This window comes from Phocoena phocoena, chromosome 8 (assembly GCF_963924675.1).
Source record: "Phocoena phocoena chromosome 8, mPhoPho1.1, whole genome shotgun sequence".
Taxonomy (NCBI): Eukaryota; Metazoa; Chordata; class Mammalia; order Artiodactyla; family Phocoenidae; genus Phocoena; species Phocoena phocoena.
The window spans coordinates 9780885-9806236 of record NC_089226.1 but is presented as its reverse complement, the minus strand read 5'-3'; the positions used below and the strand labels follow the sequence as shown (position 1 = coordinate 9806236).

The window sequence follows — 25352 nt, the reverse complement described above, 5'->3', positions numbered from 1 at the left end:
TTACTAAGGGCTGAGAATGATCCTCTAGTCCAAGAATAGGCCCATGGGGTTACATCATGTGGCAAGAAAAGAAAAAAGAAATTAGAGAAGAAATCCTGCCAAGAAGAATTTAGAAAGACAAATGAAGAAAAAAAACGAATAGTAGGAAGAAGATAAAGTGGAGCAGGAAGAGAAGGAAAAGACAAAAATGGAGGTATAAATGGTTCAGCTCAGTTTGTAATTCTCTTCATGGTTTTCTTCAGAGCAATTTTGACATCCTTGTTCCTGAGGCTATAAATGAGAGGGTTCAACATGGGTACTACATTGGCGTAAAACACTGAGAAAAATTTCCCCTGACCCACAGACCCAGCAAATGATGGCTTGACATGAATGAGCAGCCCAAGTCTATAGAATAGACTAGCTGTTATTATGTGGAGCCATGGTGCTGAAGGCTTTGGACCAACCTTTATCTGATGGTATGTGAAGGATATTGAAAAGAAGGTATAAGAAACAGAGATAGTGAAGCTAGATACCATGACAACTGTACCCACAACAACAGAAACCACAAGTTCATTGGCATAGGTGCTGCTGCAGGAGAGCTGGAGGAGGTGGAAGATGTCACACAGGTAATGGTTGATGATGTTGGAATCACAAAAGATCAGCCTGATCATACACCCTGTGTGGACCACACCACCAGCAAACCCCATCACATATGAACTAGACATAAGCAGAGAACAGACCTGAGGGGACATGGTGACTGTGTACAGCAGTGGCTTACAGATGGACACATAGTGATCACAGGCCATGGCTGTCTACACATAGCACTCAGAGTTGACAAAAAATCAGAAGAAAAATAGCTAAGACATGCATCCTGTAAAGGAGATGATGTTCTTCTCTGAAATAAATCTCTTTAGCATTTTGGGGTAAAGACACATGAGTAACAGAGATCAATAAAAGACAGATTAAAGCCGAAAAAATACATGGGTGTGAGAAGGTGTGAATTTAGACAAATTAGATTCATCAAGCACAAACTGCCTACCACAGTGACCATGTAGTTCACCAGAAACAGGAAAAACAGGAGTAGTTGGAGTTCAGGTTGGTATGTGAATCCCATAAGGATAAACTCAGTCACAGAGTAGGCATTTTCCGTAGCCATTAATTGCACAATTGTGATCTGCAGGAACAGGGGTAGAAACTGACATTAATAATGGACTTTTCCTCTTTGTTTTCCAAGGGAGAGCTGGATCTGCTTGTTTATAATCTCACTTTTATAAAGACATACATTAAGACATCCAAAAAGCAAGACTTATGATTAATCCTGATGATTCCTCATTTTCTCCTTTCTACCCTTACTACCGTTGTTTGTCTCTGTTCAGAAATCATGCTGGTAGACTCCCAGTGTCCCTGTATGTCATTTTCTCCCTTCTCCCCTGTGTCCATTAAGGATCAGGGCTGAAAAGAGCAATTAAACAGGTAGTGTTCCCCACAACCATTGATTTATGTAGTTTGGGGTCTGAAAAGAAAAGGGGGGGTTGATTCAACCCTCACCTTTTTTCTGAATGCCTCACTGCCATTGAACCTTAAGGCCCCTTCTGCCTTACAGTCCTGAGAGGGTCAAAGTTTCTGACAATGAAGGAGGCAATATCCACCAGCACGGTCCTCAGTCTTTGACTTGCTAAAAGAGGTATGCTGGGGAACAAGCCATAATTTGAGAATTTACCCAGAAGGTCCTCTTCAATTGCAAGGAGGAAAGCAACCTTATATGAGCTCCAAAACAATCAGTTGATTCAAATGAGATTCTATTCCATGCCCTATAGTTCTGGGAAAATTGATTGGGAGCACAGAAAATTATTCTCTCCCTCATGATTTCCTTTCAAGTTAAGTGAGCCCACTGAGGGTAGAAATTACTGAGTTTGTGTTTCCATCCTGTATCATAGATCCTTGGAGACACAATGTTCTACTCAGTTTATAATTTCACAATGAGAATTCTTAACCCCCAATGCAGAAAAATGGGTGCCCCTTTTGTACTTTCTTCATCATCTCCTGGTGTCTATGCACAGTTCTAAAAAAGGAACATTTGGGGCATAATCACTTGCCTTTACTAGCACTTTCCTAGCGCCTCTGGGATTGCATTAGTGAAATAGTGTATCATAGCTTTAGCACTGTCCATGCTTATGGATTTCACCTCTGTAAAGATGTGTTGTAGCAAAATGGTTAAAAGAATGGGCCCCTTAAGTCAGACTTAGTTTAAATCTGGCTGTTAAACTTCTTAATTGTAAGACCATAGACAATCATATAACCTCTCTGATCCTTGCATATTTTTATATACTTATCCCTATGTATATCTATAAAATGAGGCTAGCAAAAGAGCTACCTCATAGGGCTGTTTTGTGGATTAAATTAGTTAAATCACCCAAAGTTTATTAGGAACATGCCTGACATATAATAGGAGCCTGAGAAGTGTTCCCATTGCTATTAATCCATATTCATTATAGTAGGATTTCTCAAATTAGCACTAATGGTATTTTGAAGTGGATAATTCTTTGTTGTGTTCTGTGTATCATAGGATAGATCACATGGTAGGGCACAAAACAAGTCTCAACAAATTTTAAAGGACGGAACTTATATCAAGCATTTTTCCAACCATATGGTATAAAACAAAAAATCAGTTACATAAAGAAAAATGGGAAAACCACAAACACATGGAGACTAAACAACATGCTACTAAAAAAGCAATTGGTCAATGAAGAAATCGAAGAGTAAATCAGAAAATACTTTGAAACAAATGAAAATGGAAACAACACAATCCAAAATCTGTGGGATGCAGCAAAAGCAGTTCTAAGAAGGAAGTTTATAGTGATACAAGTCTTCCTCAAGAAAGAAGAAAAATCTCAAGTAAACAACCTAATCTACCACCTAAAAGAATTAAGAAGTAAGAAAGCCCAAAGTCCAGGAGAAGGAAGGAAATAATAAAGTTCAGAGAGGAAATAAATAAAATAGAAATAGAAAAACAACAGAAAAGATCAAGGAAACAAAGAGCTATTTTTTTTAAAGATTAAAAAAAAAAAGAAACCACCAGTCAAGCTCACCAGGAAGAAAATATAGAAAACACAAATAAACAAAATAAGAAAAGAAAGAGAAAGAACAACTGATACCACAGAGATACAAAATATCATAAGAGAATGTTGCAAACAGTTATATGCCAACAAGTTGGACAACCTAAAAGTAATGGACAAATTTCTAGAAACATACAACCTTTCAAGACAGAATCAAGAAGAAACAGGCAATTTGAACTGACCAATCACTAGCAGTGAAATTGAATTTGCAATTAAATGTCTCCCAGGGGGGAAAAAAAAAAGCCCAAGACTGAACAGCTTTACAGGGGAATTCTACCAAAAATATGGAGAAGAAATAATACCTATCTTTCTCACACTGTTCCAAAATATGAAGAGGACAGAACATTATCAAACTCATTCTACAGGGCCACCATTACCCTGATACCAAAATCAAGCAAAGACACTACAAAAAAGGGAAGGTAGAGGCCAATATTTCTGACAAATATAGATGCAAAAATCCTCAACAAAATATTAGGAAACCAAATCCAACAATATATAAAAAGGATCATACACCATGATCAAGTTGGATTTATTCTACAGTCACAAGGATGGTTCAGCATTCACAAATCAATCAATGTGATAAACCACATTAAGAAAAGGAAGAATATGGGCTTCCCTGGTGGTGCAGTGGTTGGGGGTCTGCCTGCCGATGCAGGGGATATGGGTTCGTGCCCCGGTCTGGGAGGATCCCACATGCCGCGGAGTGGCTGGGCCTGTGGGCCATGGCCAGTGGGCCTGCGCGTCCGGAGCCTGTGCTTTGTGACGGGAGAGGCCACAGTGGTGAGAGACCTGCATACCGCAAAAAAAAAAAAAAAAAAAAAAAAAGAAGAATAAAAAGCACACAATCATCTCAATAGACAGAAGAAACATTTGACAAAATTCAACATCCAGTCATGACAAAAAACACTTAGCAAAGTGGGTATTGAGGGAACATATTTCAACATAATAAAGGCCATTTATGATGAATCCACATGTAACATCATACTCAATGGTGAAAAGCTGAAAGCCTTTCCTCTAAATTCAGGAACCATACAAGGATGCCAGTCTTGCAACTTCTATTTAACACAGAATTGGAAGTCCTAGCCACAGCAATCACACAAGAAAAAGAAATGAGGTATCCTAATTTGAAGGGAAGGAGTAAAATTGCCACTATTTGCAGATGACATGATACATTATATAGAAAATGCTAAAGTCTCCACCCCAAAGCTATTAGAATAAATGAATTCAGCAATGTTGCGGGATACAAGATTAACATACAGAAATCTGTTGAGTTTCCATACACAATAAACTATCAGAAAAAGAAAGTAAAAAATAAAGCCCATTTAAAATAGTTTGAAAAAGAATAAAATACATAGGAAGAAACTAAACCAAAGAGGTGAAAGATGTATAATCTGGAAAATATAAAACATAAAGGAAACTGAATATGATACAAAGAAATGAAATGATATTCTGTGCTCTTGGATTCAAACAATGTTGTTAAAATGGCCATACCACCCAAAGCAATCTAAAGATTTAATGCAATCCCTAACAAAATACCTATGATATTTTTCACAGAACTAGAAAAATTAATCCTAAAATTCACATACAACCAAAAAAGGCCCCAAACTGCCAAAGCAATCTTGAGAAAAGAAGAACAAAGCTGGATGTATTACCCTAGCAGCCTTCAGACTATACTACAAAGCTAGAGTAATCAAAACAGAGTGGTGCCTGCACAAAAACAGACACACAGATCAATGAAACAGAATAGAGATCCCAGAAAAAAACCCACACATTTATTGTCAATCTACAACAATGAAGTGAAGAATATACAGTGAAGAAATGACATTCTTTTCAACAAGTGATGCTGGGAAAACTGGACAGCTACTTGTAAAACAATGGGATGAACATTTCCTGACCATATACAAAAATAAACTGAAAATGGATTAAAGACCTAAATGTAACACATGAAACCATAAAAATCCTAGAAGAAAACATAAGCAGAACACTCTTTGACATAAACTGTAGGAATATTTTTTTACATCTGTCACCTAAGGTAAATGAAATAAAAGCAAACATAAACAAACGGGACCTAATTAAACTTAAAAGCTTTTGCATAGCAAAGGAAACCATCAACAAAATGAAAAGACAACATACTGAATGGGAGAAAATATTTATAAATAATATGACTGATAACGGGTTAATATCCAACATATATAACCAGATCAACACAAGTTAAAAATGGGTAGAAGTCCTGAACAGACATTTTTCAAAAGGAGGCATATAGATGGCCAACAGACACATGAAAAGATGCTCAACATCGCTAACTGTCAGGAAAGTGCACATCAAAACAACAAGATATCGCCTCACGGCTGTCAGAATGGCTATTATCAAAACTCTACAAATAACAAATGTTGGAGAAGATGTGGAGAAAAGAGAACACTTGTACACTGTGGGAGTGTAAATTGGTGCAGCCACCATGGAAAACAGTATGGAGGCTCCTCAAAAAAATTAAAAAATAGATCTACCATATGATCCAGTATTTCCACTGTTGGAGGTATATCTGGGAAAAAAACAAAAACACTATTTAAAAAGATACATATGCCCCAATGTTCATAGCAGCACTATTTACAATTGCCAAGATATGGAAGCAACCCAAAGGCCCATCAATAGACGAATGGATAAAGATATGATACATAGATAAAGATGGAATATTACTCAGCCATAAAAATATTGAAATTCTGCCATTTGTAGCAACATGAATGGATCTAGTGAAATAAGTCAGACAGAGAAAGACAAATACTGTATTATATCACTTACATATGGAATCTAAAAAAATAATAAAATGAATGTATATGCAAAACAAAAACATGCTCACAGATATAGAAAACAAACTACTAGTTACCAAAGGGCAGAGGGAAGGAGGGGGGGGCAGGTTACGTGTATGGAACTAAGGCTTAAAAACTACTATGTATAAAATAAATAATCAGCAAGGATATATTGTACAGTGCAGTGAAATATAGCCATTATTTTGTAATAACTTTAAATGGTGTATAATCTATAAAAATATTGAATCACTATGTTGTGCAAGTGAAACTAATATGATAGTATAAATCAACTATACTTCGTTAAAAAGGAAACATAAATCTTAAGTGTATGGCTCAATGAATTTTACCTATATATATATATATATATATGCCCATATAAAATATAATTCAAGATACACATTTCCTAGAAAGTTTCCCTTGTTCCCCTTCTCAGTCAATACCCATCCCCTCGCCAGAGGTAACCACTATTCTTCTTGCCCTCCAAATACATCTGACATTCTAAATATACAAACAGAAAAGTGCTGGAGAAATAGGGAAATTAGAGAAAACAGCATCTACTTTAAATCTGTTTATTATCTTATTGGGTAGACAAGGTGTTATGGTCAAGTGTTGAAATCCTAAACCCCCCAAAGATGATGATATTGGGAGATGGAGCCTTTAGGAGGTACTTAAGTCATGAAGATGGAACCCTCATAATTGGGATTAGTACCTTATAAAAGACATCTCACAGAAATCACTAGCCCCTTCCACCTTGTGAGCATATAATGAGAAGGGAGCGACCCAGAAAAGTGCCCTCACCCATTTATGCTGATACCCTGATCTTGGACTTCCAACCTCCAGAACTGTGAGAAATAAATTTCTGTTGTTTATGTCATTGAGTCTGCGGTATTTTGTTACAGCAGCCTGAATGGACTGAGGTACAGGTTTAAATAATCGCAAAAAATGTTGAAAAAATACAGTTTATTATCTTTAATATACACCTTTTTTCATGATAAATCTCATTAGATAAGTAAAACAATGTCTAACATATTTCTCCTAACTTAATGTGCATTATTTTCCTTTAAAGTGATAAATAACAAGCTATGCAGTAAGAGCTATATGCTCTTTTTAAAAATATTTGCTGTCATTGTAGATAATAACGAATGCAAGTTTTATAATAAACCAGTCAGCCCCCTTTCTAGGATCCTAAAGTACACATGTATTATTCCTTTAATGGTACTTTATTAACACCATCTTTGGCAGTAAAAGGTGGAGCTACATGTATTCTCTTCAATATTAAATGAACTGGGCTGATACAGGCTCTCAGAAACAGGTGGTAAATTGTATAGATTTTGCCATTCTCAAAGGGAACAAGAAAGGGCAAAATATAAAAAGGTTGATAAGAAATATAGAACAAAAGGAAAAGATCAGAGAATCTGATGATACTTCAAGTTATATACTAGTTTGTATTAAGACATTTTATTGAATCCTGTTCCCTATACCAGCAAGAGTATCGACAAGAATGAGAATATTTCTACAGTATTTGGCACTTCTGTTTAGATGAGTAAGATATAATTTTAACTTTCTGTGATTTATGATTCACCATATTTGTCCAGATTAGGAATAGCTCAGAAGATGGAAGTATGAAAAAATTATTTTTTAAAAAGGTCAGCATATTTATACCTTTTATAAACATGTTGTTATTCAGTAAACTGATATGAGGTGCAGGAGATACAGAGGCCAAATATGAGACAAGATCAGCAATGAGGGAAGTGATAAGACAAGTCCATACCACATATTAAAAAAATCTGTAGAAGTAACATGGTGATAAATACACTCTTCTTGAAAGACACCAGTAAAAATAAATAAAAAGTTGAATTTCTTTACAATATCGCTGATTCAAATTAGAACATGGTTCTCCTCTGGATTCTTAAACAGGGATTTCCTCAGTGTAACTTTGATATCCTTGTTTCTCAAAATGTAAATCAAAGGATTGACCATGGGCACCACATTAGTATAGAAAACAGAATAAATTTTTTTCAGGTCCATAGATCCAGGAGAAGAATATTTAAGGTACATGAATGCTGCTGAACCAAAAAAAGAGCAATGATGTGGGAGCTACACGTGCTGAAGGCTTTCGATCTTCCCTGAGCAGATTTGATATGAAGAATGCAAGTAAGGATGAAGATGTAAGAAACTAGGATGGTGAAACTGGGTACTGTGATATTAATACCCACAACAATGAGAACTACCACCTCACTGACATAAGTGCTAGTGCAAGAGACTTGGAGGAGTGGGAGGATGTCACACAAGTAATGGTTGATATTAACGTTGCAGAAGGTTCGTCTAAGTATGCACCCTGTGTGGGCAGAGGCTCCAGTAAACCCCATCACATACACAGCCAAAGACAGCACCAAACAGACCTTATGGAACATGGTGACCTTATACAGCAATGGAGTACAGATGGCCACATAGCGGTCATAGGCCATTTAGGTCAACGTATAGCATTCAGAGATGACAAAAAAGAGAAAGAAAAACAGCTGAGTCATGCGCCCAACATAGGAGATGATATTATTCTTGAATCCAAAGTTCATCAGCATCTGGGGGGTGAAAACAGAGGAGCAACAGAGATCAATGAAGGATGGTTGAAGACTAAATAGTACACGGGGGTGTGGAGGTGAGAATTTAGACCAATAAGAATGATCGAGCCCAGGTTGCCCACCACGGTGACAATGTAGATCATTAGAAACAGGTAAGAGAGGGGCTGCTGGAGCTCTGGACGGTCTGTTAATCCAGCAAGTATAAATTCAGTCACTAAGGAGTCATTTCTAGCCAGCATTCTCAACTTTGGAAATCTGTGATAATAGAAGAAAACTACATTAATAGGGAACCCAGCTCTGTCCTTACAGACTCTCTTTTATATGAGCTTTACAAGAAAGAGACTCAGACTGGCAGAAATCACATCTTCCTTTGCTTCATAGGGTCTGTAAGTACTGCAACACATACCCCTCTACGTTTAAATCACTGTCTTTTGTTGCATGAACTGCATGGGACAAACAACAGCTTTATCTTTACCAGAAGACAGAGGGATGGGGTAGCTGAGGAACAAGCCTACCTGTTGATGGGCTTTGGTGGTGGGGTTGTATCCCCATCTCTCCATCCTATTCATCTGACCAGTCACTTTTTAGTTCCTACTCATGTTTCCATCACTCTACGAGTTATCTCAGTTCCCCTGTGATGACCTTCAAGAAAGAGAGAATTCCCACAGGGCAGAGACCATAACCATATTCTCCTTCCTAGAAGGGAGTTGCTAAGAGTCTCTCGGATTTTCAGGTACTTTACTACAAGATTCCATGAAGTCAACAATTGATAACAGGTATGGAGGAGAGCCTTGGTGGCCTAAACTTTATACTTAACCATATACTGCATTGTTTCCACATATTCTCCTCCTCTATTCCATCCTAGCTGAACATAGAATGAATAAAGGAAGGTGGATGTGCTTTCCCAGGTTTTGTAGGATGGCATGAAAGCGAAATAAATTAATTTGGGTGCTGATTAAATTATCTGTTGTTAGTAAATATATATCAAGCTGTATACTTATTACGACATGTAAACTTGTACAGTACATATATTTTGACAAAAAAATTTTTTCCCCACACTGTATTTTATTTTTACAAGAGATAAATAAACTGACACCAAGTATTGTAAATGGATGCAAACAATGATTGCAATTACCAAACACGAAACACACTCATACTACGTCATAATATTGACATTCAGTCCAGTGATCCTCCACTGTAACAGCTCCTTTACTTTGCAGTGAAAATTGATTTGTATATTTTTTGCCTCTGAGTCCTTGTGGGATTTTCTTTTATACAAACAGAAAGTCACAAAAATTGTAATCATCCTCAGCAGTTCACTCAGTCCCATGTAATTAATTTTTTTATCTCGATCTTTTGTTAGCACTTTTATGAATTCATCAGTTTTCCATTAGAGTTCTGAAAATGCTTATTCATTCAGTTCAGCAGTATAGTCAGTTACCAAAAACCTGTACTTGTCAGAGTCTTTTCCATGAATTCCTTGAAGATGAAACCCTTTTATAGGAACATTTTTGCGAAAGCATCAGAGTACACCCAGAACTGTCTGTAAATGACAAAAGACTTAAAAATGACCATGGTTAAAGATTTGATGAAAGTTCATAATAATGCAATTGACAAGGAAATTTAGTTATTTCTGAGATATACATTTTAAAGTAATAACTAGAATTATGACTTATAACATTATACCAGAACATATAAGATTTTTAGAAATTTCATGTAAGGTCTGAAACATTTATATTAACATATATCCATGCAAATAACTCTGGCAACCACAGACACTACAGAATTAAACATAGCCAAAATCCTAGCCAGGATACCAAAAATTCTCACCCTAATGGCCATTAACTAAGTGGTTAGTACCTGAGACAGCACATTATCTTTCAACAAAATATTACAAGACAAAGAAACAGTCTTAAGAGGTAATGCAAGCCACAGAACCAGACTCAGATAAGAATGAGATGTAGAAGTTATTGAACAGGAAATTAAAATGTCTATAATGAACATGTTAAGGACTCTAAGGGAAAAGTAGACAACGTATAAGAATCGATGGGTAAACAGATGGAAACCCTAACAAAAACTATCAAAAGAAAATGCTACAAATTAAAGGCACAGTAACATAAATGAAGCATTCCTTCTATGTGCTCATCAAAACCCAACAGTTTAGAAAAAGAACCAGTGGCTTGAAGATCAGTCAATTGAAACTTCCCTAAATCAAATCCAAAGAGAAAAAGAGTGAAAAACAGAACATTCAAAAACTCTGAAACAACTTCAAAAGTGAAAAAATATGCATAATTGGAATATCAGAAGGTGAGAGTGAACGGCTGATCCTCCTCTTCCTTACATTTTCTTGAGAAGTGATTCATATAACTAAGTTAATTTACACTTTTAAATCATTTACATTTCTTTTTTTGATTTCTTACTATTATCTCCATAGCTTTATATGTTGTTTGCCCTTATGAGGATTTGGCATCAATAACTAACACAGATTTCATTCAGAACACCCTTTTATGCAAAGTCTTACTCAGTGCAACTTGGACATCTTTGTTCCTCATATTGTAAATGAAAAGATTCATCATTGGCCCCACAATGGTGTGAAAAACTGTGGATACTTTATCTCGATTCAGAGACACAGCAGGAAAAGGCTTCAGTTACATGAATGCTGATGATCCAAAGAAAAGAGAAACCAGAATTATGTGAGAGCTGCAGGTACTGAAGGCTTTGAACCCACCCGCTGTAGAACAGATGCAGAGGGTGTTGGAGAGGATCAAGGTATAATAAATGGAGTTGGTGAGACTGGGCACTATGACATTGACACCCACCACAACGAAAACCACCAGCTCATTGATGTAGGTGCATGCGCAGGAGAGCTGGAGGAGAGGAGGAATGTCACACGTGTAATGATCGATGATGTTACTGTCACAGAAGGAGAGTCTCAGCATACACCCAGTGTGGGCCATGGTACCCACAAGCCCCATCGCGTATGCACCCACCATCTGCGTGAGGCAGACCTGATGGGACATGGAGACCTTGTAAAGCAGGGGCTTACAGAAAGCCACATATGGATCATAGGCCATTGATGTCAAAATACAGCACTTTTCAATAACAAAGAAGGAGAAGAAACAAAGCTGAACCATGCACTCTGCTTAAGAGATGACGTTTTGGTTTACAAAACTCATCAGTATTTTAGGGGTGATGACAGAGGAGCAGCAGAGATCAATGAAGGAAAAGTTGAAGAGAAAGTAGTACATGGGAGTGTGCAGGTGAGGGTTCAGACCAATCAGAATAATCAAGCCAATGTTCCCCACCACGGTGACCAGATATATTCCTAGGAAAACGAAAAAGAGAGGCAGCCGGAGTTCTGGCTGTTGTGTTAAACCCAGCAGGATAAACTCAGTCACTGAAGAGTCGTTCCCTGGGGCCATTCTTCCCTAGGACATATCTGTGGGAACAGGACAAAGGGTAACATTAAAATGAGTACCCAGCTCTCTCCACCCAATCCCACTATAATGAGGTTGAGACCCAGAATAGGAGAATGAACCCAAGCCAACCCTCTGTGTGCCTTTGTTTTCTCCTTTGTGTAAAGGCTGAGGGAATTTTTAAAGATAGTATATATCAAAAACACTAACGGGCAAGTTCTACAGGGATAAGATTCAGTAACCCTGTGACCACTCATGACTACAGCATCTCTGCTCCACTTCTGCTTTGATAGCTTACCAGGCCCACCTAATGATCAATGATTGTCTCAGCAGAGAGAAGGTGTGTCATTTCAGGGAGTCCTTGGCTTTCTGAGATGAGGTTTGGAAGAGTAACATGACAGATAAAATTCAACACTCACCCTTTTACATGGGGACCTCAATCCTGCTGGATTAACTGAGCTCAGAGAAATAAAGTAACTTCCATCCTCCCAGACTGTCAGACTTCCACAAGCTCTCAGAAAGGTCCCTGCTGAATGCAACACAGACTCAGATCAAAGTTGCTAAGCTCAGAGAAAAGAATATAATTTCCATCCTCCCTGAATGTCACAAAGAGGACTTCCACAGACTCTCAGAAAGGTCTCAATGTCTCTCCCTGACTGCCTAGGCTCAGATCAAAAGGCAGATTTGGGTCAATACAGGAAGTTTTCAAATGCCAAAATCAAGGTCAGCTCACTATGAGAGGCCATTAGGAACCATTTGACATTTTTACTTCTTTTCTGACAAAGGATTGAACTAATCTAAGTGCAAGCTTAGAAAGAGTAATATGGCAATGGCTGGCAGAATGGACTGGCATAAGAGAGACCGGAGGCAAGGTGACTCGCAAGAGGCAATTACAATAGTCAATGAATGATAAAAATGCCCTGAATTAACAGTGCTACTGTGAGCAATTCCAAGAAACAAACACATGCAAAAGACACTGAAAGGAAAGAGTCATCAGAACTTCTCACAAAGGGGATAGAAGTAGACCAAAAAAATCCCAAAGATATTAGCCTAGGTGCTTGGTTAAATTATGGTGGTAACTACAGAGAGAATTCAGAAAGAATGGAAATATTCATAAACAATAGGCATTCAGCTTTGAACATGGTGATCTTTAGTTGCCAGCTGGACAAGCAAGTAGAAGTATACAACCTAAATAAGGCTAAATAATGCTCAAGAGGAAGACCAGAATCTGAGAAAAAGCTTTGGGGACCATTTCCACAGAGGTTAAAGCCATGGAATCAGGTGAACTCAATGAGAAAGAATAAAAAGAAAAAGAGCAGAGAGGCAAGAAATACATGTGGGAAATCCCTCATATGGGTTTTACATGTAGGATAGTTGAAAACCTAATCATTACAAAAATGAGTCCCAATTATTATCCTCAGACCCTTAGAAATTACAAGGGGACTAAAAATTCCTTAGGGCAAACTTGAAATGTGTCTCACAAGACAGACATTCTTGGGCTTAGCCTTGATGAGGACCTTAGAGATTCATTAAAACTATTTTATTTCCTGGAAATGTTAAGAACTCTTATTTAGGTGATGCAAGAACCAGAAACACTCCCTTTAAGTTTATATTACATCAAATCACATTACAAGAAAAGTTTATAGCAAGGTACTAAATTAGAATTAAAGGTCATTCTTTCACTTTTAACACAACCAGTTTAAATACAGGCAGAGAATGAGTGTAGAGATACTCTGAGCTTATTCTTACATTGCAAAACTACCTATTACCCTCCTTTCTTCTACCTACATGATGGTCACAGTAGCCTGATCCTTTTCACTGAGATATACCATGGTATCTTTTGTTAATTCCTGGCTCCTTTTTAAGTAACTCAAGCCCAATAGGTTCTAATTTATCAATGTCAGTGGTAATTTAAGTTTTATACCATACTATACTATCATAAAGATGCAAAAAATGTAAACCTTTTTTAACTAAATAGAATTTTAATTTGCAGTATTATGTCACACTGAGCTAAGCTGCTGCAAGCATCTGGAATCACTGGCTAATAATATATTTTTAAATGTAAATATATAATGGAAAGAAAGTTAAATCTGCAAGTGTCAGGAAGAAAATGGGAAGGCAAAATCTAATTCAGCAGATCTTGGGTGGGGTCTTAGATTCTGGTCCTGATTCTGGTTTTTTTTGTTTGTTTGTTTGTTTGTTTTAAACAAAAGTCAGTAGAAGTGAAGTGATCCATGCAAGATTTGACTGTTAGTGACAGAACCTGAGGTAAACCCAGGTCTTCTGACTGGAAGTTCAATGGATAAACAGCATGGTAGAGCTGAAGGAAGAAGCCTCTACTCTTTTTTTAAAAAAATTAATTAATTAATTAATTTTAATTTTTGGCTGTGTTGGGTCTTCGTTTCTGTGCGAGGGCTTTCTCTAGTTGCAGCAAGCGGGGGCCACTCTTCATCGCGGTGCGTGGGCCTCTCACTATCACGGCCTCTCTTGTTGCGGGGCTCAGGCTCCAGAAGCACAGGCTCAGTAGTTGTGGCTCACGGGCCTAGTTGCTCCGCGGCCTGTGGGATCGTCCCAGACCAGGGCTCGAATCCATGTCCCCTGTATTGGCAGGCAGATTCTCAACCACTGTGCCACCAGGGAAGCCCTGTTTTGTTTTTGAAAGGTGTAAAGTCTGTGTCTAAACTCATGTTTTTGCAAATGGGCATCTGATTTTTCTAGAATCATTTGTGAAGAAGACTACCATTATTCCATTGATTGCCTTTGCTCTTTTGTCAAAGATCAGTTGACTATATTTTGTCGGTCAACATCAGGTTCTCTCTTCTGATCCATTGTCTTTTCTTTCATCACTACCACACTGACTTGATTACTGTAGTTTTATAGTGAGTCCTGAAGTTGGACAGTATCTGTCCTACAACTTTGTTCTCCTTCAGTATTGTATTTGATATTTAGGGTCTTTTCCCTTTCCATATAAACTTTAGAATCAGTTTGTTGATATCCACAAAAACTTGCTGGGATTTTGATTGGGATCACATTGACGATACAGATGAAGTTAAGAAGAATTGACATCTTAACATAATTGAGTCTTCTAATCCACAAACATGGAGTATCTTTCCATTTATTCAGATTTTTTATTACTTTTATTAGAGTTTTGTAGTTTTCCACATATAGATCCTTTATATATTTTGTTAGACTTATAACTAAGTACTTCTTCTTTTTGGAGGGTAGGGGTGGGGTGACAATATGAATAGTATTGAGTTTTTCATTACAAATTCCAATCATCCAGTGCTTGGTATATAGGAAAGCTATTAACCTTTGTATGTTAACTTTGTATCCTGTGACTCTCCTCTAGCTACTTATTAGTTCCAAGAGGTTTTTTTGTTCATTTGTTTGTTTTGTAGTTGTTGCTGTCAATTTTGAGGGACTGTCTACAGAGACAATCATGTCATCTGAGAACACAGACAGTTGTATTTCTTTTTTTCCAATATGTATTTTAAAATGGTTTAAAGTTATCATTCCAAGAAGCAATACAGGCTCAAATATTAATAAATTTGAAAAAATGTATCTCAACATCCTTTGTCCTAAGGAAAATGCAAATTAATATTATAATGAGATACCACTGCATACACACTAGAATGGCTAAAATTACTGTCTATACCAAGTGAACATGTGGATGTGGAACACCTGGAACTTTCATACACTGCTGTTAGAAGAGTAAACTTATATAGGTACTTTGGAAAACAAACTGGTATTTTCTAATAAAGTTGCACCATATGTAGCATCTGATCCAGACATTCCACGGCTATCACATATACAGAGAAGTTAGTGCATAAGTCAGAAAAAATACTTGTACAAGAATGTTCACTGAGGTTTTATTTCAATAGCCAAATTTCCATCAATAAGAGAATAGATAAGAAAATTGTAGAAAATACATTCAGTGAGATATTTCTCATAAAACAATGTTCTGATACATGCACCAATACGGTTGAAATACAAAAATCATTATGTTGAATGAAGATGGCAGACTCAAAAGAGTATAAACAGTATGACTTTATTTATAAGATTTTAAATAACAGGCAAAATTAAAGTGATAGAAATGAGAGCAATGGTTACCTCAACTGGTGTATGGGATTTGTCTATTGACTAGAAAGTGACATAAGGGAAATTTCTGGGGTCATGGAAATGTTCTGTATCTTTTTCTGGGTGGTGATTAAATGAATTTATACTTAGGTAAAAAGTCATCAAGCTGTAGACCTCATATTTGTATATTTTACTATATGTAAACTAGACCTCATAAAATATAATTTGAAATGTTTTTATAAAACTTTATAAGGAAAATTTATTTGTGTAAAAATTTATACAGCTCAATAGTTTAAACTATTCAGTAGATCTCTCAGGACTTACTATGGAAAACTAGTCTGTGTTTTTGTAACACATCTCTAATATCTACTATCAGTATGGGTAAGCCAATCCACACCTTTCCATACCAACCTTAGAGTCTTAATACTGGACCAGATGGGTCAGTAGTCTTACACAGGATTGGGCTTGGGTGTTTCCATAAAGAATATTCTGACTTATATTGAATCCATGTCTCCAACCTGGGGAAATTCAATGAAGTTGATGTAAAGAAAGAAAACCGAGAAAAAAAATAATCAGATACAACTGGGACATTAATCACTTCCCATTTAAGCTTGTGCTCCATGAGCCCTGCCAATTATTACAGTGTGTTTGTGTTTCTATCACCAATAGTGACAGCCAAGCTTCAATCTCTTTTTATCTTTCTTATAAAAAATTTACAAATGAGTAATTTCAGTTTAAAAATATGGCAACATTTCATGTTTAAAATAACAGGAAATCCAACTAAAAACTAGCTTAAAACTTGGCATGCAAAAAGCAGGAAAATTCAATCCACAATGAGGAAAAACCTCAATCTGTAGAAACATACTGAAAATAACATATTTTAAAATCAGCAGACAAGAAAAAAAAAGAGCTGTTATTAATATATTCTATATATTCAAGAAAAAAAATGTCAAGGCATGACAAGGCCCATATTGACTTCCTTGATCTGAAAAATACAACGTGTGAAATGAAAAATACACCAAATCCAAAAAAATACAGAATCCAAAAATAATCATGAGAAAAACATTAGAAATCCCAATTGAGGGATATTCTACAAAATACCTGACTAATACTCTTCAAAACTGTCAAAGTTATCCAAAACATGGGAAGTCTGAGAAAATGTGACAGCCAAGAGGAACCCAATGAGACATTACTAATCAACGCAATGTGGTAACCCGAATGGGATCCTAGGATAGAAAAGGGACATTAGGTAAAAACTAAGAAAATCTGGATAAAGTATGGACTTTAACAATAATTATCAATATTGGTTCACTAACTGTGACATATGTATCACACTAATGTAAGATAGCAAGAGGAACAAGATATGAAGTATATAGTAACTCTCTGTATTATATTAACAATTCTTCTATAAATCTAAAATAATTCTAAACAATTTATGTAAAAATAAATGTGTTGAATGGAGTTAACACCACATCAGAAGAAACGATGAACTTAAAGAACAGCAATAGAAAGTAACCAAGATGATATCCAGAGACAACAAAAAAAGCCTAGAAAAGAATGAACAGAGCATCAGTGAGCCCTAAGACATCGTATTATGTAATTGGAGTAACCTCATATGTAATTGGAGTCCCAGACAGCAGAGAGGAGGAGTGGTAGAAAAATATTTGAAGACATAACAGCTGAAGACATCCACCTAAAGTATCACTATACAGTGAATGCCCCCTTACCACCTAATCGAATTTGAGAACAAAGTTGACTAAATAAGCTATTTAACAACTGTCATTTCTGGTATTGTTGGGCTAGGCTATTGGGTCTACCACCCACTCAAAACAGCTAAAAATACTGAATAAAATATTCTACAATATTCTATTTTATGAACTGGTTTGTGATTACATAAATTTTGCATTATTTATTAAATTGAAAATGTATGTATTATGAAGTTTTCAGGATATATTTGATGGTAAAATCAGAAAAGTTGGTATATTCATTAACTACTATAATAATGTAAATTATTCAAACATCAAAAATCTCTCTTAAATGAGATTTATCATTTTTTATTAAATAACATTCCCAAATTAAATATACTCATAATTCTAAATGAAAATTGGTACTTGCTTCTGGAATATAATTTCTTTGTTAACAGGCTTTGTGCTTGAAATAGTTATTTGCAATTCTTGAGCAAGAATTTTTAATGACCATATCTCCAATTTCTTTTATAATCATCATCAATGAGAAATTTTGTATGCACAGTGGTAGAGTTTAGATCATTCTTACCACCATTTAAAACTTTGCCATTGAAATCATATTTAAATAATGTGAGTTATTTTCTTTTTACTGACAAATTTAATGTTCAACAAATTTGGAACTAATTTCGCTTTTTCATTTCAAGTATTTCAAAATAACAGAGAAACCCAATTTGCAGAAGGCTTGTGCATTCTTAGAGCAATCACACTTCAACTAGTTTAGATGCCACGAAAAGGATAAATTGGCTGGAGATGGACAGAAGTACATGAAATGGGGAGCCAGAGACTAGGGCATCTGCCTGGAGCTGCGAACATCAGGACTCCTTGCCTGGCATCCACCACAGGCCAAGCACTGTGCTCCTGGGCACCTGAAACAGACTCCCCCAGCATCCCTGTGGGACTCTGGTCCACCACAGGCACTGAACCCTCTGTGTGTGGCTGCTGTAGCTGGTAAGCAGGTGGTGGAGTGCCTTTTTGGTCGGGCTGTTGAAATAGAGCAGTGAGTGCCTCACTTGGCTGACCATTCTTGACGCTGGCCAAAGTACGGTATATGCCATCACGTCAGACACATTCTATTCTTACCCTTCCGAGAGCATCTGTCTAGGATATACTCTAGGCTCGATGCCTTTAATGTGAATTCATCTGGGGATTCCGCATGAAGAAAACAAATATTTTTCCCAATTAAAATTGTATTTATGCAGCATATACAGAAGGATAATAAAGCCATATCTACCCATATCTTCAAGAAATTCATCAAGTTATGGACATAATACTTCCAAATATCCTAAAGGTGTTTTAAAAACGCTTGATATATTGAAATAATTTTTACTTCAAATTCTATAATTATTTTTAAAACACTACAATTGAATTTTTAATCATTTTAGTTTTACATGAGTTGTGATTTTAATAATTTTAAATGATCATTTTTGCCATGTTGATCAAAAGAATATAAAGTCAACCTGATTCACAGACCGAGCCAGGCATTTTACTGACTCATACTGCCAGCAGAGTATGCTGGGAAATTGGATATCACATTCAGACTACAAGGCATGTGTCATGCCTGCAACTATATTTTGCCTACATAAACCAACATAATCCCAAAAAGTGTGTGAAACTGGTAAGTCATGAATATACATGGCCTTTTATTTGGCTGGACAGGGCCAACAATTCATGGAGGCGTGTCTCTCTCCACGCATTTTGTCTGCTTGGTTCTACTGCATTTTAACCTCAGATAAACTCTCCCCATGTAGTGAAAACAGGACTACTAGAATCCCTAGATTTAATCTTACCAATTCAGTAACTGCAAGAAGAAAAGTTTGTTTAAATAATTTTGGCAGAAAAGACTGTAGTCAAATGACTATTTCTGACTAATCACTGTCATCAGGGTTTGGCATGTGCTAATTAGACAGGATATGTCTTGTGAGATGGGCAAGTCAGTCCAACAAAATCACATAAAAGGTGTTCCCTGTTTCAGGGCTTCCCTGGTGGCGCAGTGGTTGAGAGTCCGCCTGCCAATGCAGGGGACATAGGTCCGTGCCCTGGTCCGGGAGGATCCCACATGCCACGGAGCAGCTGGGCCTGTGAGCCACGGCCGCTGAGCCTGCATGTCCGGAGCCTGTGCTCCACAACGGGAGAGGCCACAACAGTGAGAGGCCCACGTACCGCAAAAAAAAGAAAAAAAAAAAAGATAATTGGATATATAGACATTGCAAGGAGGAAAGAGCAAAAGATGAAGCAGAGAAAACATAAAGACTAATAACCTATAAAAAATAGCTACCCAGAACTGATAGAACAAACAGAAAGAATAAGAAGCATAACCAGATTCTAGAATCTAAGAGGAGAAGCTCTATAGGATTGGTGCTTGGATTAATGGAGGGTTTGGAGATGCCCCACAGCTGGTGCTTGGACCTCTGCAATAGAGGCTCCAAGAGGGTGCAAGGCCCAACATGGAGGGAGACCAAGAAGAAGGCCTGACAAGTGCTTGAGCCACTCAAGGGGCAAAGTCAGGGCAATAAAGTGAGGGAGGATACTACAGCTGTTAAGGAGCTGTTGTCCAGCTATTCACTATACATAAGGGGGTTTACCAAGTTAGGCACATTTCCATGTGCTTACTGGCTATTTACATATGTTCGTTTGGGATGTGTCTTTCAAATCATTTGCCAATATATGATATGATCTTTTTATCACTGAGATACATTTTAATTAATTTGTTATATATTCTGGATACCTTTATCAAATATATGTTTTGCAAATATTCTTCCAGTCTGTGTCTTGCCTATAAATATTTTTTTGATAAACAGAGTGTTCTAATTTAAATGAAACTCATTTTCTCTTTTAGATTTAGTGCTTTCCAGAATATGTTTAAGAAATCTGTGCCTACACTAACATACTTTTCTATGTTTTCTTCTAGAAGGTTTATGTTAAAGTTTCATGTGTATAGTTTTGATCTATTTAAAATTAATTTTTGTGTATGATGTGAGGTAGAGATCAAAGTTCATTGTTTTCCTCATGAGTAGTATTTCCAGCATCAATTGCTTAGAATGATTTTTCTTTACTTACGGATTTACACAGTTGCTCAGTTAAAAATCAATCAACTATATAAGTGAGGATCTGTCTCTGAATATTCTATTGTGTCCCATGGATTTATCTATATTTATAACAAAACCAATCTGTCTTGATTACCATATCCTAAAACTAAGGTTTAAAATCAGTTAGTGTTAAGTCCTCTATGTCATTTTAGAGTTCTCCAAGAAACAGATGCTAAGAAATGATTAGACTTCCAAGACATTTATTGTGGTAAGTGCCTGTGAAGGATAAAATGGGAATGAGTGGGAGTCAGTGAGAAAGCCTTCAGACCAGGATGAAAGTGTGATACCTACGAAAGGAGAGAGAGAAGAAAGGATTGGGTAGGAAAACCTCAGACCACAGTGCAGTTCAAAAAAATCTCAAATAGGATGATAGGAAGTCCCTAAACAAAGACTGCCTATCAGAAGAGATTCACATTACACAGAAATTGGCCAGGTCCGGTATGACCCACCATGCTAAGCCATTGGCTGAGGCCATCTTAGAGTAAGCATGGACTCTGCCTGAACACTATGGTGGATACAAAGGAGTATTGGCTATAGACAGTCAATGATGCTCCCCACAGGTGGCTCTACTGAAAGGGAGTTAGCAGCACCTCTCTATGGTTGCCACACTTTACTCCTCAAAAGAAATTTTACCCCAAAGTTCTTTCTGACTTATTTTTTGTTATTGTCATTTATGACTATATTTTATTAATTATTATTTATAACATTAAATTTATTACTGTTATTATTCAAACAAGATAATCCAATTCAACAAGAATATTTTTGACCTACAACTATATTTGATACTCTAAATATATGAATGGGAAAAGCATTGGAGAAATAGGGAAATTATAGGGAGAAGCATCTAGGTAAATATATTTATTGCCTTACTGGTGAGACGAAGTTTAAGTATGTTCAAAAAATGTTGCTAGGAATATGGTTTACTATATTAATACACAACTTTTTTCATGATACTTCACTGGATAAGTGAAACATGGCTAAAATGTTTCTCCTAACACCATGTGTAGTATTTTCCTAAAGTGATAAAAAACGAAATTGACAGTAAAACCATGTGCTTTTTTCAAAATATCTGGTGTCATTTTAGAGAGTAATAAACACAAATTTTATAATAAACCACCCATTATGCTTACTGGGATCCTGAGATACATATGTATTATTCTTCTAATCATCCTCTCTTAATACCATGTTTGGCAATAAATGGTGGTGTTATATGTATTCTCTTCAATATTAAAGGCATTTGCCTTATAGAGGTTCTCAGAAGCAGGTGGCATGTAAAACAGATTTGGCCATTTTCAAAGGGAACAAGAAAAGTAGTAATAATAAAAGGAAAAGTGTATGAAAAATAGAACAAAATGATAATATCAGAAGGATCTGATCCTACTTTAAGCTATATATGCAATTTGCAATGAAGACATTTCTTTGAATTCTTCTTCCTATACCAGGAACAATATTGTTTTAAAAGACAATTATTCTGCAGTGTTTGGGCACTTCTGTGTCTAGAACAGCAAGCTCTAATTTTAACTTTATGTATTTATGAAACTCACCATATTTGTCCAGATTAGGAATAGCCCAGGAGACAAAGATGGTATGAAAAAAATCAGTTCATATTTTCCTCTTATAAAGATGCTACTAGTTATTTAGGAAACTGGTACAAGGTGCAAGAGATAAGTAGGAAAAGTTAGACAAGCTATAAGGAAAGTGATGAGACAAGTCTATTATACCACATATAACACAATCTGTAGAAGAAACACAGTTATGAACAAATATCATCTTGGAAGACAATAAAAATTGAATATCTTTACATTATTGTTGTTTGTAATTAGAACATGTTTCTCCTCTGGATTTTAAACAGGGATTTTCTCAGTGCAACTCTAAAATCTTTGTTCCTCACACTAAATCAGAGGACTGAGCATGGGTCCCACATTAGTATAAAAAACAGAAGAAACTTTTCCCTGCTCCATAGATCCAGGAGAAGAATATTTAAGGTATATGAATGCTGTTGAACCAAAAAAAAAGAGAAAGAGCAATGATGTGGGAGCTACACATGCTGAAGGCTTTTGATCTTCCCTGAGCAGATCTGATATGAAGAATGCTAGTAAGGATGAAGATGTAAGAAACTAGGATGGTGAAACTGGGTACTGTGATATTAATACCCACAACAATGAGAACTACCACCTCACTGACATAAGTGCTAGTGCAAGAGACTTGGAGGAGTGGGAGGATGTCACACAAGTAATGGTTGATATTAACACTGCAGAAGGTTCATCTAAGCATGCACCCTGTGTGGGAAGAGGCTCCAGTAAACCCCATCACATACGCAGCCAAAGACAGCACCAAACAGACCTTATGGGATATGGTGACCTTATACAGCATTGTAGTACAGATGGCCACATAGCGATCACAGGCCATTGAGGTCAACATATAGCACTCAGAGATGACAAAAAAGAGAAAGAAAAACAGCTGAGTCACGCACCCAACAAAGGAGATGATATTCTTCCTGAATACAAAGTTCATCAGCATCTGGGGGGTGAAAACAGAGGAGCAACAGAGATCAATGAAGGATGGTTGAAGACTAAATAGTACACGGGGGTGTGGAGGTGAGAATTTAGACCAATAAGAATGATCGAGCCCAGGTTGCCCACCATGGTGACAATGTAGATCATTAGAAACAGGTAAGAGAGGGGCTGCTGGAGCTCTGGACGGTCTGTTAATCCAGCAAGAATAAATTCAGGCACTAAGGAGTCATTTCTAGCCAGCATTCTCAACTTTGGAAATCTGTGAGAATAGAAGAAAACTCCATCAACAGGGAACCCAGCTCTGTTCTTACAAACTCTCTTTTATATGAGCTTTATGAGAAAGAGACTCAGACTGGCAGAAATCACATAAGTCCTCCTTTGCTTCATAGGGTCTGAAGGTACACACCCCTCAACATTTAAATCACTGTCTTTCATTGCATGAACTGCATGTGACAAACAACTGCTCTATCTTACTAGAAGATAGAGGGATGGGGTAGCTGAGGAACAAGCCTACTTGCTGATGGGCTTCAGTGGTGGGAATGTATCCCCATTTCTCCCCCCTATTCCTCTGATTCATCACTTCCTAGTTCCTACTCATGTTTCCATTACCCTACTAGGTACCTCAGGTCCCCTGTTTTGACCATCAAGAAAGAAAGGATCCCTACAGGGAAGAGACCATACAGATATTCTGCTACCAGGAAGTCTCTCATAGTCTCTAAGGTTTTCAGATACTTTACTATAAGAATCCAGGAAGTTAATAATTGATAACAGGTATTGAGGTGAACCTTAGTAACCTAAGTTTTATACTTAACCATATATTCCAGTGTTTCCACACATTCTCCTCCTCTGCTCTAACCTAGCTGGACAGCGAATGAATAAAGGAAGGTGGATGTGCTTTCCTAGGTTTTGTAGGATGGCATGAATGAGAAATTAATTTGACTGCTGATTAAGTTAGTTATTAAGTTTGTGAAAACATTTCAAGCTGTATACTTATTATGATATATCAACTTTCCTCTGTTTATACAGGTCAATAAAAAAATTTTAGAAAGAAAACACAAATTTCTTCTGATGTTGCTGTCTGGATTTGTCACTTGGAACTGCTACAGTTCTCCTGCTCCCAGAATGAAGATGGAGTCAACACAGAGTGTATGCTGCGAACAATACAGGCAGTAGAGTCAGAGCTTCAGACTTTGGAGTTTCTTGTTATTCAATATAAATACTTCTCATTTTTCAGCAACAGAGGGAATGAGCAAGTATACAAACTTGGTTATCTCACTCTCCATCCATTGAGGGAACTCAGTGCTGACCCTTTATACGTGTTTTACCTCTGCTGTCCTGAAAGAAGAACTGGCCTTGGAGATATCAAAGCTGAGCAGATGTAGTCACAGAATCTTCTTCCTTCCCTGGAAAAGAGTCATAGCATAGATCTCACAGTATGAATGTTCCAAGAGTCAGTCTATGATTTAGATCAAACTTGTGGTTATAAATTTACTAAGAGACCATGAAGGGTAACCACAGGCTTCACATCTGAGCCACAATGTCATAGAGCACACAGCATTTGCTTAAGGCTTATAATTCTTTTGGACCTGATTAGAAATTCAGGTATAGGGGTCCCCCAGGACTTTCCCATCATGATACGCTCTGCAGGGGAGAAATGTGTCTGTGTTTACACCCTAATTGTTACAGTAAATGTTAATTTCCCATCATTCCCCAGAGCATAGGAGAAAGGCTCCTCTGCTGTCTCTTATAAAGATGCAAATAATTAATGTCATTGAAAATTCACTAATTATAATTCTAGGTAACATTAGTTTCAAGAATTTAAGTTCATAAAGATATATGACCATTTCAGAAAAGTTTATTATGGCCCTTTATAATAGTGGAGTCTCTTTAAATAATCAGTGTTTATGCAAATTTTATAGACATGAACCAAAGAATCTTTTTAATTGATTTCAGAGATTATTGTTTAATAAAACACTATTTACTATAAAAATTATTCCATGGAAATTTAATTACCTTGAGTTGTTCTGATTCAAT

The 25352-nt window shown here is 36.8% G+C and overlaps 4 pseudogenes; all 4 read right to left on the bottom strand.

The window, feature by feature from the left end:
* Positions 1 to 209: 209 nt before the first annotated feature.
* LOC136126280 (olfactory receptor 8C8-like) lies at positions 210 to 1141 on the bottom strand (annotated as a pseudogene).
* A 6636-nt stretch (positions 1142 to 7777) lies between these two features.
* Positions 7778 to 8717, bottom strand: LOC136126480 (olfactory receptor 8B3-like; annotated as a pseudogene).
* Positions 8718 to 10970: 2253 nt separating this feature from the next.
* LOC136126358 (olfactory receptor 8B3-like) lies at positions 10971 to 11915 on the bottom strand (annotated as a pseudogene).
* Positions 11916 to 22621: 10706 nt separating this feature from the next.
* LOC136127636 (olfactory receptor 8B3-like) lies at positions 22622 to 23561 on the bottom strand (annotated as a pseudogene).
* Between the last annotated feature and the right edge of the window lie 1791 nt (positions 23562 to 25352).